This window comes from Tamandua tetradactyla, chromosome 6, assembly GCF_023851605.1.
Source record: "Tamandua tetradactyla isolate mTamTet1 chromosome 6, mTamTet1.pri, whole genome shotgun sequence".
NCBI lineage: Eukaryota > Metazoa > Chordata > Mammalia > Pilosa > Myrmecophagidae > Tamandua > Tamandua tetradactyla.
The window spans coordinates 115,596,474-115,616,261 of NC_135332.1; the positions used below are offsets into that span (position 1 = coordinate 115,596,474).

General features: G+C 37.5%; 1 long non-coding RNA gene across 1 annotated transcript in view; it reads left to right on the forward strand.

The window, feature by feature from the left end:
* LOC143686302 (uncharacterized) overlaps positions 1-12,453 on the forward strand; it is an 83,626-nt gene extending 71,173 nt beyond the window's left edge. Inside the window, exon 4 of the long non-coding RNA XR_013177015.1 lies at positions 12,347-12,453. This is a non-coding gene — a long non-coding RNA (uncharacterized LOC143686302). The remainder of the gene's footprint in view (positions 1-12,346) is intronic.
* The last annotated feature ends 7,335 nt before the right edge of the window (positions 12,454-19,788 follow it).

Below are 19,788 nucleotides of genomic sequence, written 5' to 3' on the forward strand. Positions count from 1 at the left end.
AAATCCATGAAATATCCTCATAGTAACAGTAAGTCCAGTGTTTGCTTGACCAAACAACTGGACCCCATCACCTCTCCAAGGTGACACAAGAACCAAACCAACACACATAAGACTCCGGTGTCTCCCATCCAGTATTCTCCTGTTCCATGTCATAAATTCCCTGGTCAGACTGTTGTTCTGTAGTGAGAAGGACAATACAAGATTCCACAAGTCAGATGGAACAGGTGCAAATCAAGGACAGGGTAAATTGGAAAAGATGAGTATTGGCTTGATCATCTCTGTTAATTTGAAGACAGTAAACTTGAAAGGCTTTAAATTCATGACCTGAATGTATACATCACAAAAAAGAAAATGAAGTCCAATAGCATATGACAAATTTTCAACCTCATTAGTTATCAAGGAAATGCAAACTACAATCGTGTAACATCACATACCCACCAAAATAACTGAAATTTGAAGAGACTGACAGTATCAGGTATTGGCAAGAAAGGAGCAGTAGGAACTCTCAAGCATTGCCAGCAGAAGTATAAAATGATACAACTACTTTGGAAAACAGTATGGCAGTTTCTAATAAAGATAATCATAAAATTTCCTATGATTCAACAACTTTATATACATATATATGAAAAACAAAACCATACGTCCACAAAGACTTAAATATGAGTGTCCATAGTAGCTTATTTCATAATAGTCAAAACACAGAAACATTGCAGATATCTATTGACTGGTGAATGGATAAACAATTTATGGTATATTCCCACAATGTAATACAATCAGCAATAAAAAAAGAGGAAACTACTGACACACACAAACATAAATGAATCTAAAAAACACTATGTTAAGCAAAAGAACTCAAATGAGTATATTTTGGATGACTCCGTTTGTGTAGAAATCAGAACAACAGCTGTCTCTGGAGTGGGATATTGACTACAAAGGGGCCTGAGGGAACTTCATAGGATGACAGACGTTTTTGATACTTTGATTTGGGTGATGGGTCACATGGTTGTACAATTTATCAAAATTCATCAAAATGTAAACTTATGATCTGTGCATTTCATTGTATATAAACTATACCTCATTAAAAATTAAAAAATAATTTTCAAATAAAGAAACAAATAAGAGAGATCCACCATCCGCTGTCGTCAACTCAACAGACTGCAGTTGTGAAAGCATACCGCCCCAGAGTGATGGGAACCTTCAAACCGTAGTCACTCTTCAGAGAAAATAATTCCCATACTTCGTTGGGCTAGTTGATCTCTGTTGGGACCGCCTGATCCGAAAGCGGGTGTCCACACACGCATGTACTGACTTGGAAGCAAAGGTCTCAGCCTGGCCTACTTGGCTGAAGCTACTGAAATGTCATAGTGCCCTCTAGGAACCAAATGAGTTCCATTAACCCTTTTAGGAGAACGGCTATCAGGGGTATAAAGGGAGAAAAATGCGAACAAACCCCAGTACTATCTGGAGCATCACAGAGTCCATATCCCAAGTAAAGTAGGGACTGTCAGAACTGTGAAGCCCTCCATAGAGGGTAGAGAACAAGGGAGATTTGAAGCAAACGTTAGCAATGGAGAGTCAGGAAAGGTGGAGGTAGGAGTTTTGGGAACCAGAGAAAGACCCCAGGGAAATTGACTATTCACAAGGAAGGGGGGCTTTAGAAGCCCTCCAAGGATGAGCTCGTGACCGAGGACGGAGCCATTCAGGATGCGCTGGGTTGGTTTGGACGGTGGCATTTTGACAGACTGTCCTCTTTTTTGACCTGTGATTGCATCATGCAGATGTAGCCACCGTCTGTGTTTTGTCCGCACTTCAAAGTAATATTTTAAAGGGAAAGAATTATAAACGCTAGAAATCTGGAATCTCCCTTTGAAAAATAAACTAAAAGTAATTTAAATTAAAGTACATGTATCAAAATAGCCCTGTTTCAGATTTTGAGGTATGCTGTTTCTTTCTGATTATTATCTCTCAGTTCCTTAATATAAACCACCCCTAAAACAAGAGCATAGGACAGAAATTTTGTGATAAAACTCAGGAACTATTCAGAAACAGCTAGACCAGCTTCACAGATAGCCTCCTAAAGACATTTAATAAGTCTATCATAATCAGCACAGGTTTCTCAAGAAATGAGAATAAGAAACAGCTGCTTTGTAGCAAATCCTAACTACAGTAGGGATTAATTCTAAACTCATGTCACATTTAGTCAGTTTTCATTTGGGACAACAGGGAAAATCTTTGCCAGGCTAAGGGCAATTATGTATTTGTCAAAACAGATGAAACATAAAATGTTAATTTTGTTTTCTCTCAGATAAATATTTCTGTGTAACATGAAATCTTTTAATGTTGGAATAATCAATGAAGAAAGACTTCTAACAGTTCTCGTGATGCCTTCCCTTTTTCTGCTTGACTTCCCTGTTTTAAATCTGATATTAACTCACTTTGATAAGTCATTGGTAGTGATGATGAATGTTTCTCTTTTCCTCCCCTTCTCTATTTGTCTTTATAATACCTTCATTCTTCAAAATCAAACATAATGCTACAAATGGTCTCCCTACTTATGGGTATGATTATGTCTAAGTATAGAAAAAAAGCAACTAAGAACTTATATTTTAGGGTTCAAGGATGTGAGTTTGAATCCTGGCTCGACCATTTGCCGTGTTACTTTTCCACATTTAAGATATTTTTGTATGTCAGTTATTTCATACCTAAAATAGGAATAATAATAATAATGCTTTCTTTACTGATTGTCGTGAGCCAATTCACGTAAAGCACATGACAAATATTAACCGATTGGTGCCTGAGATGATGATGATAATGATGGATGTTCTGGAGATGCCTCTCAAATGTCAACGTGCAGATGAATCCCCTGGGGTGGGGGTCGGTTGGGATGAAGGTTCTGACTCAGTACGTGTGGTGAAGAGCATGAGCTTCTAGCAAGTTCCCAGGTGATGCCCAGGCTGCTGGTCCATGAACCACATTTTGAATAACAAGGATCTTTTTCTGTATCTTGGCAAATCTGATCTGTTTTCTGATTCAGTGTCAGTGATGCACTGTTTTGCCTTCCAGTTTTTGGCCAAGCAACATAGTAAACAGAACAAAAGTGAAGTTCTTTCTTCCTGGTGCCCTGCCCATGAAAAAAAAAAAAAAAGTGAAGTTCTTTTAATTGCCCAATGTTTGGTCTAACTACATAAAATATTTGGATGCTATGGGGATCAAGTATCTGGATTACTGGCTACGCTATTTTGAAGGTGTTCTATATCCCTAGAAAAACCATGTCTTTTAATCTCAAGTCAATATTGCATAGTGAAAATCCTTTGATTAGATCATCTCCATGAAGATGTGGCGCGCCCAATGTGGGTGTGGCCTTTTGGTTAGATGGAGATATGACAATGCCACCCATTCAGGGTGGGTCTTGATTAGTTTACTGCAACCCTTTAACAGAGGAAACATTTTGAAGAACCCTCAGATACAGATGCAGATGCTTAGAGAACAGCAACTTCGGAGCTGATCGAGACAAGGACTCTTGAAGTGCCAACAGACAGCAGATGCCTAGACACAAGCAGAGAGCCCAGCAGACATTGTCATGGGCTTTCCATGAAGTGTTAAGCAAGCCAGAACCTGGAGAGAGCCAAGGGAAGCCAAGAGGTGAAAGTCAGCCCAGGAAAAGCAAAGTGAGGAACCCCTACAGCAACAGAGACTAAAAGCAACAGAGGCCAGGAGCAAGGGATCTGCAGACACCAGCCACATGCTTTCTCATCTGACAGAGGCGTTCCAGATGGCATCAGCCTTTCTTGAATGAGTGTGACCTCTTGTTGGTGCCTTAATTTGGACATTTTCTCAGCCTTAGAACTGCAAACTTGCAACTTATTAAATTCCTTTTATAAAAGTTGTTCCATTTCTGGTATATTGTTTTCTGGCAGCATTAGCAAACTAATACCCCAGCTGTTAATTTTTAAATCTTTGACTCAGATATTTTTGGTCTCACAGCTTTCCGCTTTCTATCTGGCCTATGGATGCCTATTTTGCTGACCCTCAGTATGTTCATCTTCTCTATATCCTCACCAAAGAGCTAGGATTTCAGAAAGCCTTCTGGTTTTGGAGGAGCCCCAACTCCCTTGGCTCTGCTCCTTTCAGTAATGTGTTGATCCTGCAGCTCCCCCATGCAACAGTCTCACCGCTGTGCCAGGCCTCTGTGCCCCACCACCCGCCCAGCCCAACTATCTCTACCCTATGGTAGGAGGAAATAAAAAAGGAACTCTCTCCTGTATGTGGATCAGACTTATCCATCTCCTTGCTTCTAACTAGTTGGGCTGTCCCTAGCTCTCTCACTGACGTGGCCTTGTGCTCTGGCATACCTTGACCACAACACCTCTGACTGAAAAACCTACAGTTTGATGTTTATCATTGCAGGCTCTGTCTTCCCTGGCCTCCCTCTTGACCCTCTGGTTCTCAGATATTCAGGGGAACTGGCTCTGTGGAATTTTGAACCCTGATACCAGCTGCAGATCACCACCCTGTGCCCTGATGCTCACCCCTGCCTGACGAGAGCCCCTAAAAGATCTAGTCCACAGCCTGCGATCAACTGTCATGTAGTCAGCTTGTGTGTATGTGTCCTTGGAGTTGCCCAACTATCTGAAATACAAAGTTTATTAACATCTCTGCCTAGGCCACAGAGTCCCAAAACCAACAGCATAAGACCAGACTGTCCATTCTTTATGGAGAGAAGAGAAAAATACCTTTGCTAAGTTTAGGAGAGTTTATTCTAGCAAAAACAAAACAAAAACGAATAATGAAACCAAGCACAAGGTATTTCTGTATTCAGTATTCTATCAAATCTAATTATGAGATGCATCAATACTTTATGTACCTATAAGCAAGAAAAATGCCAATTAAACTATTACACTATGTTTTTATCACTTAGAATTTCAAGTTTATATTTATTGAAAGAATCCTTTTAGACAGTCTTGCTTCTCTAATATCAAAGGTAGGCCCTGCAGCTCTGTTCTATGCCATTCTTCATAAACAAAATTCTTTTTTATTTCAACAGCAAATCATGTGTAATTTTGAAAGACATTTTAAAGACATTAAATCCACAGGTTGCCTGTAACTCAACTGAAGCCTAGAACACTTATGACTGACTATGCACAGGGGCTATTATCCCGCTGCTGTCTGACCAGCATTGCAAGATGCCCCCCTGTGAAAGATGCATCCCGATCTCAGACATTAAATTGTGAAAAATTTGGCTGTTAGAATTGATGAAATACAGTATATCTCCCTGCCCTACTGGTTTGCACAATCCACTAGTTTCTGCCACAGCGACTCCCCTTACCAATTCCTCCTTGGCTCTGTGCATCAGAGGCCCAACAAATCAATAGCTCTCTGCATGTATGCAAGCTATTTTATGCCTCTGTGCCTTTTCACATGCAGCGTTTACTTTCTGGAAGCCCTTCCCCCACACCCTTTGTCTGTATGCAATTTTTTTGTTTTATTTTCGTTGTATGCAGTTCTTACAGCAGAGCTTACAGGTTGCCTTACTTAAAACTTCCCTGAGCACAAGCATAATTCCCTCCTTCATGTCCTCATTGGACCCTGGACCGGCATCTCTTTCTGTACTGACACAGAGGATTGAGAGTTTCCCAGCTGTACTGGAATCCTTTGGGAACAGGAGTTGTGCTGTTTATATTTTGAATCCCTGATGTCTCACGCAGTATTGATGTGCAGCAGGTATTGAAAAGATCTTGGGTAATGATAGAATAGTTTCTCTGAAAGTCAGCTTCCAATGAGAGGAGAGCTTTTCCCTTGAGAATGGTTGTCGAGGGCAGTAAAGGGTGGCTGTGCTAAGGATAGATGAAGACCATGTATAATAACAGCGGGAAGAACCGCAAATGGCTAAAAAGTAGATACACAGATGAAAATTTCAACTTGTTCAAGATATACATGAGCAAATAGCACACTCACATTTGCTTTAAACAGCTAAGCAATTACCATTCTAGGCACTTTTATTGGCCAGTGCTAGGCAAAACAAAGCAGTTATGGCATGTAGTGAAGTCTTATCACCTAAGATACTCTGTTAAGCATCATATGTTTATAATTCAGATTTTCAGGCATAGGCTAATATTAATGCCATCAGGCTATTGTCCTTGACTATCTACTCATAAAAGAGCTGTAAACGGACAATGTATTTCAATGTCCAAAAATGCGTTCTTTCAGACATAAAGTGTATGTATCAATGCTACTTAGCTGTTAAAAATGTAACATCAAATAAGATTTAAACAATATAAATATAGATGATCTCTAGTTTATAATAAATATCCCACATGCTGTTATGAGGATCAACCAACCAACTAGTATTTGTTTAAAATGTCCATTGACTGTGTTTTATTCTCCTTTGAAGGATCCAAGATGCTCATAATATCAACTGTTAAGTCTGGTGTCTCCTTTAAATAGAAACTGCATAGTTCAGACTTCATCCAAAGTAGCTGTTTAGATGAGATAAATTAAGTACAGAAAAGTTTACATTTCTAAGCTGCTCTGTTCTGCTGTGTGTACTAAATATGACAAGCTTAAGTACAGCCAAAGTGGATAATATTTTTAATCTTCTGGCTATTTAAATAGTAACTTTACAGCCTATACATCAGAGAATAATATATAATATCAAATGTTAGATATGAACATAATAGAATATACTAAAACATAATAGAATAATTTATATGTTCACCAAAAAAGTACAAACACAGCACTGCTTCTTTATAGTTGGCACATGGAATAAAAAGTAAAAATGCAGTTTTCTGAATACTGTGGGTCATACTTGTGTGCCAAGGATGAGTTAATATTTATTATAAAACCATTCTTTTTATGGTTCCCTAATTTTAGGGGCGACTTTCATATGGGTAGTTAAATGTAACTATATCCCTGAAATAAAGTTATTCATAGTGTGAAAGAAACATATCTTTTATCTCCTAGTATAAAATGGACCTAATTGAGTTGAATTTAAAAGGAGACCATTTAAAATATATGCAATATGATGGAAATATCTTAAGTCTGCTGTTACTTACTAATGTTTGAAAACATTGGATACAAATTACACAAAAATTAGTGAATACTGGGTTCTTTATATTGGAAGTCTGCTTAGCCCTCATGTAGAAAATGGGAACACACACATCTGAGATCATGTTAATTTTTAAATACAATGAATCACTAGCAATTAAGCAGAAAGAGTTCACATTTAGTCTAATATTATTTTAACATTAGGTATAAATGAAGAAGAGCATAGAGGGAAAAATAGCTCAATGTAAAAAACAGAATGCTAAGTGAGTAAGTGGGAGAACCACTTCAACATGTCATTATCGCCATCACCTTATTTCTTTTGGCATGTATACATGACAAATGTATACAAAAGAATGGAAAGCAAGATAGTAACAATGAATATAATCTATTACATATTCTATTACTTAGCAATTCATATTCTAATGTATTAGCACTTACAAAAGATCCATCTGTGCTCTGGCCCATGTACCAGGTGACATGGAAGGCTGCCGTTTTTGAGTGGGGCATGGAACAGAAAAGGTCCAGGCTGTGGTACAATTAGATTTCCCATTCAGCCCATACAATTTTGGAGGCTGTATGGTGTTGGAGGTGTCTGTGATTGGAACAGATGGAATATGGAGATTTTAGCAAGTTCCAATGGGAGAAGCAAAGCCTACGATATTAGGATTCAGAGCAAGGCTATACCAGCTGCAGCAAAGACTTTAATTGCCTTTGAGAAAGGGCTCTTGGCACATTATTGGACCCTGTTACAGACAGGATACATGACATATGGGTACCAAAATGATCATGTACACAGAATTTGTCATTATAAGTTAGGTTTGGTCAGACCCATCAAGCTATAACATTGGGCAGATTCAGTAGTCCAGCATAAGATGGAAATAGTACATATGAGATTGACCCAAAGCAATTTATCCTCATAGGATTAGACACCTATTCCAGGCATGGGTTTGCCCTTCCTGTTTGCAAAGCCTCAGCTAGTACTACTATCTTGGTACTATGGAATGCCTGATCCACAGCTGTGGAATGCCACACAGCATTGGTTCCAAAGAGGGCACCCAGTTTAGAATGGAAGAAAGGCATATGTGGGCCTTTGATCATGAGACCCACAGGTTGTATCACATACTGCATTCCCCATAGGCACATATAATAATAGAATGAAGGATTGCCCTCCTAAAGGTGGACCTGAATGTCAGCTTGCAGGCAAATTCTGAAAGGAAAATATGCCTTCAGGATGAATTGTACTAATCATATCAGAAGCCCGCATATGGTGCTGTGTCCCTAGTAAGAACCAAGGAATGGGAAGACTTACCATCACTCCCAAAGGTCCACTGGGGGATTTCATGTTTCTAATTTCCACAACTTTTTTCTAGGCTCTGCAATATTTGAGAACTTGGAACCCCAAAAGGAGTGCACTCTTTTTAGGGGACATAGCAAGGGTCCCATTGGATAAAAGTTTTGGCTGATATCAGTGTACTTTGTAATTTTTGTTCCAGGGATGACTGGGGAGAAGATGCATCGTGATAGTGGTGCCCTATCAGCAGGAGAAGTTAGGGTTGCTTTTACACAATATGGGCAGGGAGGATACATATAGAACCTAAATGGTCCATTTAGGCACTTCAAGGTACTTATTTGCCCACATTGTAATTTTGGAGGGACATATGTAGCAACCACATCTTAAAGATGATATAAAAGTTAAGCATTCAAACCCTTCAAGTATGAGGGTTTGGATCACAGGAACTTGTAATGCTGAATTTAGAATGGATAATGGATAAAGATGATTGTTGGAGATTAAATCATGTCCCTCACAAAAGGAAAGTTTAGGGTCAACCCTTGTCCTGTGGCCAGGGGAACTTTTCAAGATATTTGTTAAGATGTGCCCAACTGTATGAGAGTGGGCCTTAAGCCAATGTAGTTGAAGTCTTTATAAGTAAAGGAAATTTACTTTTACTTTATAAGTAAAAGTAAAGAGAGAAGCAGCCAGAGGCTGGAATTCAATGGGACCTTGAAGAGAAAGAAGAAGATGCTACCATGTTCATTGCCATATGACAGAAAAACCAAGAACCAAGAATGGCTAGCAGCTAGCCCCAGAAAATCACAGTATTTGGGGGAAAACATCAGCCTGATTTTGGATTTCTCCTAGCCTGAAAAACATGATCCAATTCATTTCTGTTGTTTAAATTAACCCATTGTATAAATGGTATTTAGTAGCAAGGAAACTAAAACAAAGATGAATGCCAGAATCCCCAAATCAACTGCAGCAACAGGAGCTATAATTAGTCCCACAAACTTCCCTGGTGGGAGAGAGGCTCACAGGAATGATGAAGTTGCTGTTTTCCAAATATGCATGAAGAAATAAATCTGTGTGGTGCAAGGGGTTTACTGTGGCAGCAAGGAAAATTCACCTCTAAGATCTGCAACTGCAGGAAGAATAATTGACCAGTGGTGCAGCTGCTGCACTTTGAAATGCATCACCACCATCCCACTAAGACCATGCTTCCCACAGGATGAATGCAACAGGGGTACTAAGGCAGGCCTGTTTCTGGAAGATGTAGGACTCCTCTGGTGGTGGATTTGGCTCAAGGACCCCATCCACCTCATTCTGCCTTGCCACACTTTCTTAGAACTAACTGCAGTCTGAGAGGCTTCCACTTGATCTTCTCTCCTTCCCTTTCTTCTCCAAATGGTTCATACCTGCAGCACAGCCCAATAACTCTTCAAGCCCCTATGACTCTCTTGCCATTTTCCTTACAGATACTTCCCACAATAAATCTCCAAGAGCTCTAATAACATCTTGGTCCCTGATCCTCAAGGATTCCAACTAGCAAAGAGACCCAAATAGAATTTCTAAAAATGAAAAGTTATAGTAGTTAAAATTAAAATCTCCAAGGATGAGTTAGATGGCAGATTAGATATGGTTGAAAAGAGAATTAATGACTAGGAAGTTATGCCTGAAAAATTATGCATTATGCAGCAGAAAGAAACAAAGAGATGAAAAATATAAAAGAGCATTTAAGAGACCTGAAACCTAGCATGAGAAAGTTTAATATGTATCAACTTAGAATTTCAGAAACTGATAAAGAGAAAATGGGGAAAAGATAATATTTTAAAAATGACATAAATTTTTTCAGAATTGATGAAAATTATGAATTATTAGAGTCAGAAAGCACAATGACCCTAACCCTGATAAATAAGAATAATTCTGTATCACACATCTTGTCATACTGTAGTGTAACAAAATACCAAAAGACATAACATATAGTAAAAGAAAGAAAGAAAGGGAAAAATAGTTAAAGTAACAGCTGTCTTGTCAGCTACAATAAAAACAAGAGGATGATGGAATAACATTTTCCAAGTACTGAGACAAACTAACCATCAAATTTGAATTTTATATTCAGTAAAATTACTTTTCAATACCAAATGTAAAATCAAATCATTATCAGAGAAACAAAAACTGGGAGTGCTTACCACTTAGAGACTATTCATAAAGAACTTCTAAAGGATCTGTTTTAGGTCAATCGAAAATAATCCATGAGGTAAGGTCAAAGAAACAAAATACAGAGGAAAAAGAAACGGCAAAAATATGTGTAAATTTTAACAGCATTGGCTATTTAAAACAATATTTAAAAGGTCTAAATTGGGGAATTAAAAAATGAGAGAGAATCAGAAGATTTATACAATAACCTGCACGCTGGGGTGTGACTATAAAATCCTTGTATGGTGGAAAGGGATAAAGATTTGCTTAATCATAGATTTCACGAAGTATTCATGTTGGAATTTTAAGAGTAACTACTAAAAACATAGGAATAGACCATTAAAACTCCTTCTCGTTATAAACAAAATAATGGAATGAAAAAAATCAAAAGATCAACCCACCCAAGAGGAGGTAATAGCAAGGAAGGAAGGAAAGATGGAAGGAAGGAAGGGAGAGTGAGAGGGAGGAAATAAGGGGGGAGAATAAATGGAAACAAATATTTAAGATGGCTGGAGAAAGAAATCCGTGTACCATTAGTCACAAGATAATATTTTGAGATATATTTACAGTTTTAAAGATGATGAAGAAAACCAAGTTTGCTAGCTGCTGGAATGCAATATACCAGAAACGGAATGGCTTTTAAAAGGGAGAATTTAATGAGTTGCAAGTTTACAGATCTAAGGCCGAGAAAATGTCCCAATTAAAACAAGTCTATAGAAATGTCCAATCAAAGGCACCCAGGGAAAGATACCTTGGTTCAAGAAGACCGATGAAGTTCAGGGTCTCTCTCGCAAGTGAGAAGGCACATGGCGAACACAGTCAGGGCTTCTCTCTCTGCTGAAAGGGCACATGGTGAATATGTTGTCATCTGCTAGCTTTGTCTCCTGGCTTCCTGTTTCATGAAGCTCCCCGGGAGGCGTTTTCCTTCTTCATCTCCAAAGGTCGCTGGCTGGTGGACTCTCTGCTTCGTGGTGCTGCAGCATTCTCTGCTCTCTCTGAGTCTCTCTGAATCTCCAAAATATTTCCTCTTTTATAGGACTCCAATAAACCAATCAAGACCCACTCAAATTGGTGGAGACATGTCATCCCCTAATCCAGTTAAACAACCATTCTTGACTAAATCACATCAACCAGGGAGATGATCTCATTACAGTTTCAAACATACAGTATTGAATAGAGATTATTCTACCTTTAAGAAATGGGATTTATATTAAAACATGACTTTCTTAGGGGGCATATATCCTTTCAAACCAGCACACCAAGTAATGATAAAATTTTTCATGATGATGCTTCCTTGGGAGTAACTTGAAGTCTTTCATGGAAGTATACATGAGGAGCTTCAAATATTTGTGGATTGTTTTTTTTTCTTAAGCTGGATAGTGGATGCATAGATGTTTAATTCTCTCCCTCACCTGTTATATAAACATACATACAGATTACATTTATTTTTGCATGGTCAAAACTAGGTCATAAGAAATTTAAAAAAGGAAAAAATACACATTGGAGAAGATCTAGAAGAAAATAATCACTGAGGAATTATTAGAGCCCTGGAAATCTCATTGAAGAAGATAGCTTTCAGAAGCATAATTGAAAAAAACAAAACAGGCTATGTTCAGTCCTAAACAAAGAGTTATTAAACTTGTCAAGTTTTGATTGCTTGTTTTTGGAGTTACCATTTTGGATCTTTCTTAGTGTCTTTTCCAGTGTTTCTTTCTACTTACTGTCAAGAACGTATTCTACGAATCTAGTTGAGTCATCAATTTAACTTACAACACGTTGTTGTTTGTAAGAAGAGTATTTGAAACAGTGTTTATTACTCTTTTACATCAGATCAGAAGCATTGATTCCAGTCCCTGAGCTGGAGCTTTCCTGGCCTCTAGTGTCCAGTGAATACTTCAAAGAAGCAGCCGTGTTGAAATGAGACATAACCATACCAGGCAAGTCCTGTTTCCATTTAAATGCTATGTGTTCCCTCACAGAGGTGAAATCTCCCCTTTAAACATGCTTTGAATTCTCTTTCTTTTATTTCCACTCTGTCCACTGCCTTCTTGATGTCACGATCCCCTAAGACAGGCTCAAGGACACCTTGCCCTAGTTTTGGGGTTCTTGTGACCATTTGCAGGGATGACTCTTCCCAGTCTGTTGCAACCACTGAGTTGAAACCCAATGTCTGAAGAAACAATGATAGCACTGGTCAGAAATGGTACAGAATGTGGATTAATGTAACAGTGAGAGGAGCAATTTTCCAAGGGAAACACAGGAGAATGGATAGTAGCTGAAATAGATGAGTTACAAGAGGTCAGAATCTAAAACTACAATAGGTGAGGTCATGACCTAATGTATGTGTAGACATTGTAAGGCTACCCATGAAATCATGGAATTTTGTGATCACATGAGACTTTGTGTTTTATTTCTTGGACTGAACAATGACTACTCTGAAATAGCCTCATAAAGCAAAACTTGTCTACATTTTAGGACAAAACTTGGTCCTCATGGTGATGCATTCTAATATCTCATAGCTCTTAGTGAAGCTAAATAGTTAAGATAAGAGTCTGAACTTGCTAGAAGTGGGTCTTAGACTGACTTGTCTAAATGTCAGAATCCTAACCTGGAATGCTAGCCAGAGATATTACCTATTTAATAGGGTACTTGTGAGGATTCAAAAAGGTGCTGCATGAAGAGTTCACAACAAATATTAGCTATAGTCATTACTGATCTGTTAGAACAGTGATTATATTGAAAATTATACAGACGCATTTTAAAGCAAAGAATTATAACAGATTCCAAATTTTTATTTATATCATTTTATATTCACAAATGCATATGAAAATAAAAGTAAATATAAACTCTGCATTTCTATAAACTCTGTATTCCAGTAGGTTACTTAGCAATAAACAAAAAATGTGTTTATAAATTGAATTCAAACCCACAAAACTAATAAAATTCAAATTAATAATTTTAATTTAATTTATTCTGTTGAAATTCTTTTAGATATCATTTGACTTTGGTAAACCCTAACTATCAATTGCTATATGATACTTCAGTTCTTCCATTATTTAAAATCCATCTGAATTATTCTGAAACTGCACATCTGGACACATCGTTAACACGTGAAGTTCTGCTCTTTTCTCATTAGCCTGATGTTTCTATTAATGCAGCTGGTGCCGATGCTATTGTACAACCAAAGTCAAACACTCCCATTGCCACAGCCATCATAAGCTCTGGCCATTTAGATGATCCAGAAAGTACTTACTTAACTTTATAATCTTTTCTTGCATGGGCAGGCACCGGGAAGTACTTAATTTTTTTAGCTCATCATTTGAATAAATGAAAACATAGAATTAAAACATTCTCATGGAAAACATGTAAACAGCCCAGATGAGTTGCAAGGGCCTCGGTTGGGAAATTTTAAATTCATATTTCTTTGTTGAAAGAATCATTTCTTAAAGTGCTAAGGGAAGAGTGCAAGACAATGGTTAAGCGCATTTCCCAATAGATTCCATGAGCTCCACCAAGTGGCACATTGTGTTCTATATCTTTTTTACCAAAGGCAAAAGATAGTCTTTTCCTGGGGCAATAATAACTTTTCATGGTTAGTCTGAGAACTCAGGAACTTTGGCTGAGAATTCTGAATGCTAATGGTCATGAGTGTAAAATGAAGTAATTTATGTGTCACAGTTAATTAAGGTTACAGTATTTCAACACACTTAAAATTCAAGTTCAAAGAAATTTTAGTGCTTTGGTCTGATAGATGATGTCAAGAAGCCCTTGAAAGGGCTTCCTGCCTACAGCAATAGGCATGCAGTAGCTCATTCCCTACATCCTATAATTAAAATAGAATAGAACTCTACACTTACTTCTTTCAGAGAAAATTTAACCATTACTTGCAACAATGTTATTGAAAAAAGTGGAAAGCTTTCATGGGACTTATTTTGTTGATGTTATTTACCTTATTTAGGTAATGGTTTTCACTGATTTGAGCTGTATTACTGAGGTAGGTGCAGCATGAAATTATGAGTAGAAAGAAAAAGAGGATAACCAGAGAGGAAAATAGTTTTCCTTTATCTACTAAGGTTGAATATATTCATTTCTATGATCCAACAATCCTACTCTGAGGTGGTCCACATGTGACCTGAAAGCTAGAGAAAAGACTATTTATAGAGCTATGTGTAGTAGTAAAAAAACTGGGAACAACCAAAATGTCCATTGATGATACTATGGGTAAGTAAGTTGTGGCATACTCACATAATGGAAAACTCTACGGTTATTAAAAATGAACAAACTGCAACAACACACAATAACCTGAGTGAATTCCACAAGCAACATTGAGTGAAAGACAACAAAGAACGCTTTCTCTGTGATTTCAATCACATTTTAATAGGCAGACTTAATCCATAGTGTCAGAAGTCCCTTCAGTGGTTGAAGGGAGAGAGGACTAAGTGATCTAGGACTGAGGGGGTCCTAGGGTGTAGGTAATGTTTTATTTCTTGACCAATAGTTAATGGAGTGTCCATGGCTGAGCTACTTAAATTTTCTTTATGAAATAGGATTATGTCTTCCTCAAGAGGTCATTACAAGAATAAAATTCTGTTGTGGGTACCATGATGCACATTGTACCAGGTACATAACTGTGACTATCCTTCCTAGGCTGTGTGTACCCCAACTTTTCAAAGCTTAAATGGTTCATTATACGCTCAGAAAGGCTTTCATTAAATTGCACATTGGTATCACACAATTCTCATATACTGAGGTCCATCCTGGAAGCAACCCTATAAAACCAGGTGCTGCACTGAAAAAATATATATATTTTTTAGTTGACGTATCTTCACACACATACGTTCCATACATGGTGTACAATCAATGGCTCATAATATCATCACATAGTTGTGTATTCATCATCATGATCATTTTTTGAGCCTTTGCATCACCCCAGAAAAAGATTAAAAAAAAAAAAAAGAAAAAACTCATACATACCATACCCCTTACCCCCTCTCTCACTGACCGCTAGTATTTCCATTTACCCAATTTACCTTAAACTTTGTCCCCCTATTATTTCTTTATCTTTTATCCTTATTTTTTTTACTCATCTGTCCATATCCTGGATAAAAGGAGCATCAGACATAAGGTTTTCACAATCACATGATCACATTAAAAAGTTGTATCTCTTTATATGATCGTCTTCAAGAAATAAGGCTATTGGAACACAGCTCTACAATTCAGGCACTTCCCTCCAGTCACTCCAATATACCATAAACTAAAAAGGGGATATCTGTATAAAGCATAAGAATAACCTCCAGGATAATCTCTCAACTCTGTTTGCAATCTCTCGGCCGCTGAAACTTTATTTTGTCTCATTTCTCTCCTCTCCCTTTTGGTCAAGAAGGCTTTCTCAATATCTTGATGCCTCATCCCGGCTCATCCTGCATTTCTATCCTGCATTGCCAAGGAGATTTACCCCCCTGGGAATTATGTCCCATGTAGGGGGGAGTGCAGTGAGTTCACCTGCTGAGTTGGCTCAATTGCTCCATTTTGTTAAGAATGTTTTTGAGGGAGTTGTTTATTATAGTTTATCTGTTCGCTTGATAAGGACCCCAGAATAAATTTCTTTATGATCTCAATATGGCAATAGTTGCACAAAAGATTGATTTTGATTATTGTCCAAATTTACTCTTATACATATTCTGAATCTTACAAATAAATGTATCTTTTTTCTTGCCTTTCTATTTGGATACTGCAAATCTCAAAGCAAATCTGTGCCCTAACTTTATCAGATATGTTGAACCTTACAGCATGCATTTTATGGATAAATTCCATTTCTTTTTTCCTGTTTTTTTTTTTTTTTTTTGGCATGGGCAGGCTCCAGGAATCAAACCTGGGTCTCTAGCACGGCAGGTAAGAATTCTGCCACTGAACCACCGCTGCACCATCCCCATTTCCTTTTTAATTGTTTTAAATTTTTGTCTAGTTTTAATAAGCTACTTTAAATTCTTTTTGTAATAAGAGAAAGGTATAAATAAATAAATAAATAAAAATTAAGCAAATTACATCATATTGAGTTCAGTTATTGAAATATCTGCCAAGACAGTGGTATTCACAGAGTTGACACTCCGTTATAATTGTATCGATTCGATGAATACATGAGTGCTTTGGCATTTTGGATGGCTCCATTTAAGAAGTAGAACCTGTGCAAGGTTTTGGGAAAACTGAAACCCATGGCATCAACAATGAACTGGAACAGATTGTAAACGAGAGAGAGTTGAAGCAGTAACATAGTCAGAGCCAGGCTGGCATCGTGGTCAACAGAATATTCCACCAAGAGTGTTCGAGAAGTACTGAACAATACATGTTTGTTGATGGTAGTGTTGGGGCAATAGCAGCGAAAATGGAAAAGAAGGGGAAAATACAAGTGGAAGATTAACAAGGTAAGTGACAAATTATACAGAAAGTAGAAAACATGAGAAATCAGGAGTGTCTTCAAGATTGGTTTTGGCTTAGGACAAGGATAGACATTTCGAGGGAGAACACACCATAGAACAGAGAATCAAACAGCTCATAAGACATATTTAGAAGTCTAGGTAATTAATTTCTCCATTGTAAATCATTTACAAATTAAGATTTTGTAAATTTGAGGATCTAGGCTTTGTATTTCATACATTAGGTCAGTGGAACGCAAGATTTCTCCTTTTTGGTTGTAGGTAAGCAACAACCAGTTAGAACCAATGAATGGGGCAGAAGGAACAGAATTCCATTACAATTTTAGAATTCAAAAAAATTGTTGAAATTATATATGTCCATTATTTATTAATGTATTTACCCCAAACTATTTGCTATTATCAAGCACCTGCAAGGCACAATGGTGGACAAGATGGACATGGTCTTTGGCCTATCAAAGTTTATATTTTGGGAATACAGACCAAAATGATTATACCTGAAAAAAATTCAAAATTTCTAAGAAGGGGTTTGAAGCTATTGATAAAGTAGCTTCCTTTCTCTCTTATCCCATAAGAAAATATTTCTCACAAATTATAAGTTCCTGTCTCTTCATGCCATTTTTTTTTGTAGATTTAAAATCACATTACTATTCATAAAACAGCACTATTAAAATCAAGAATACTTCTTCCTCATTGATTTTTCTGAAAACTGCCTTCCTTATTTCATTCACACTTCATCTGTAATTGGGAAAGGGAAACTGCTAAATTGATAAATTCTACAAGGAGGGAATATATCTTGAATATGAAGTGTTATTACTGTTGAAAGTTCAATAAGAGAGACACAAAAAGAAGAATTTATAGGAGTTCTTGAAATTGGCTGAAGTAATTTTTAGCACACTGTATTTCATTATTGGTTAAAACTTAAGCCATATTTCTTGCATGTTTTTATAGAAGTCAATGTTTCACAGGCAATAGATAATTCTCCAGAAGTTATTTATTTGGTAGCATCCAATTCCATCTACTTTACAAAATGCAGATATTAGAGTATTGAGACTTATAATTGGGGTTTCTAGCCATTTATCAGTTCTAGTAAGTTTATTTTACAGGGTACATGCCTGGCAATAAGCATTCCATAGTTGCTCCAGTGCCTTATTTTTCACAATGCCTACACAGAGTGCCTTGGAATTTCATTTTCCTTGGGTACTATGGGTTTGCCAGGCAGATAGGGAAACCTTAATCAGCTAAGTAGCTTTGAGACATTCACCTGCACTGTTTTTTATTTTCCCCATCTTTTACTTTATTTTTGCATCTTTTTCTTCCCTGTCAGACAAGTTCCTTAGAAAAGGCTGGGGGTTGTTTCTCTCAGTGCCTGCTTAGCCCTAGCAACAAATGAGATCTTATTTTTTCTTTGCTTGAAACATACATAGCAACGGGTTCTTTCACTCAGTGGTTCTGAGCTTTCTGGATCAGAATTGCAACTTGAGGCTGAGATGATGAGGGTGTATGCTTAAGGACATTATCTTTGTTTTGAAGATGATGAAGCCAAGAGGTAGTGAATTTCCCAGGGTAGGGCAGAGGTTAGAGTTCAGAAAACATCTACAAATAGCACAGCCACAAGTTGGTGTTGGCCTCTTGATTCTATTTTTCTAACTTCTGCAATATTTTAAAAGCTATGGGCCTTTTGTTTCTGGTCTGCCCATGCAAAAAAAAAAACAAATAAACAAACAAATAAAAAAATATATGGGCTTTATCCTTATTTTTCTCTACACATCATCATTGTAACCCATGCCTTTTTGAGGTTAAGTTTAGCCAAGTAATCCAATAAATTAACGAAATAACCCTAATGCTCTGAAAACAAAATAAATTATTGTGTTATTTGTAGGCTTAAAAACAAGATAGATTAAAAAATGTAGCTTTAATTTTTAAAATATTATTTTAGTACAAGTTTTATTTTTATATTTTACTTCATTTTTGAAAATGTAAGAATACTTGTTCCTCAAAATTATTTATCAAGGCAAAACTTGACTCACAATACTGAAACTATTCTAAGAATTAAATTATTTGGAGAATTTATAATATTTTTCTTTCTTTCATGTGTGGTACCCTCCTGCCTGTTTTTTTTCTGCAAATACCCCAAACACAGGCTAAAAGCCTTTGCATTTACCCGTACACGATGACACCCATAGTATGTTCAGTAAGTGTCACTTCAGTCTTGGAGAGGTAAAGGAATCAGCCAATGGGCCAGTTTATGGAGAGAAGTGCCCTTCAGTTGCTGGGAATGATTTGAGTTCATGCCACTCTCATGTGATAGCTTTGATGGGACTACACTGACCTCAGAATGAAAGTCCAAATCCTAGAGCAAGGCATTGGGGCTCCATTGATTTGGCCCTTCCCGCCTTTGTAAGTAATTCCCTGCCTCACTTGCCCTGTCTACCCTTGCCCTACCCCACAGGTGATGGAGTCACCTGTTCGCAGTCCCCTTCAGTAATGTCCAAGGATGAGGCGGCCCAGGGGAATGAATTTGTGCGTGTCGTCTCCAGGCTGAGTCCTGGAGAATGGACAAGTACTCAAGGGGTGGCTGTTACTCAGCTCTTGCTATTGTTGCCCCACAGAAATGAGGCTCCAATGTTGTTAGATCTTCTGCTTTTCTTTAAGAGAAGGCAGTGAGATAGCTATTTTTAATTTTGGAATGTCCTGATTTCTTTCTAATACTTGGCACTAAAAAAAAAATTCACTCTGCTGGCCACATTAGTGAGCGATCTCCAATGGTTGACAGCTCATGACTATGCTCTAGTGTTTGCAGACTATTTAAAATTTGCTCAGAATGCAAAGTATTGTCAC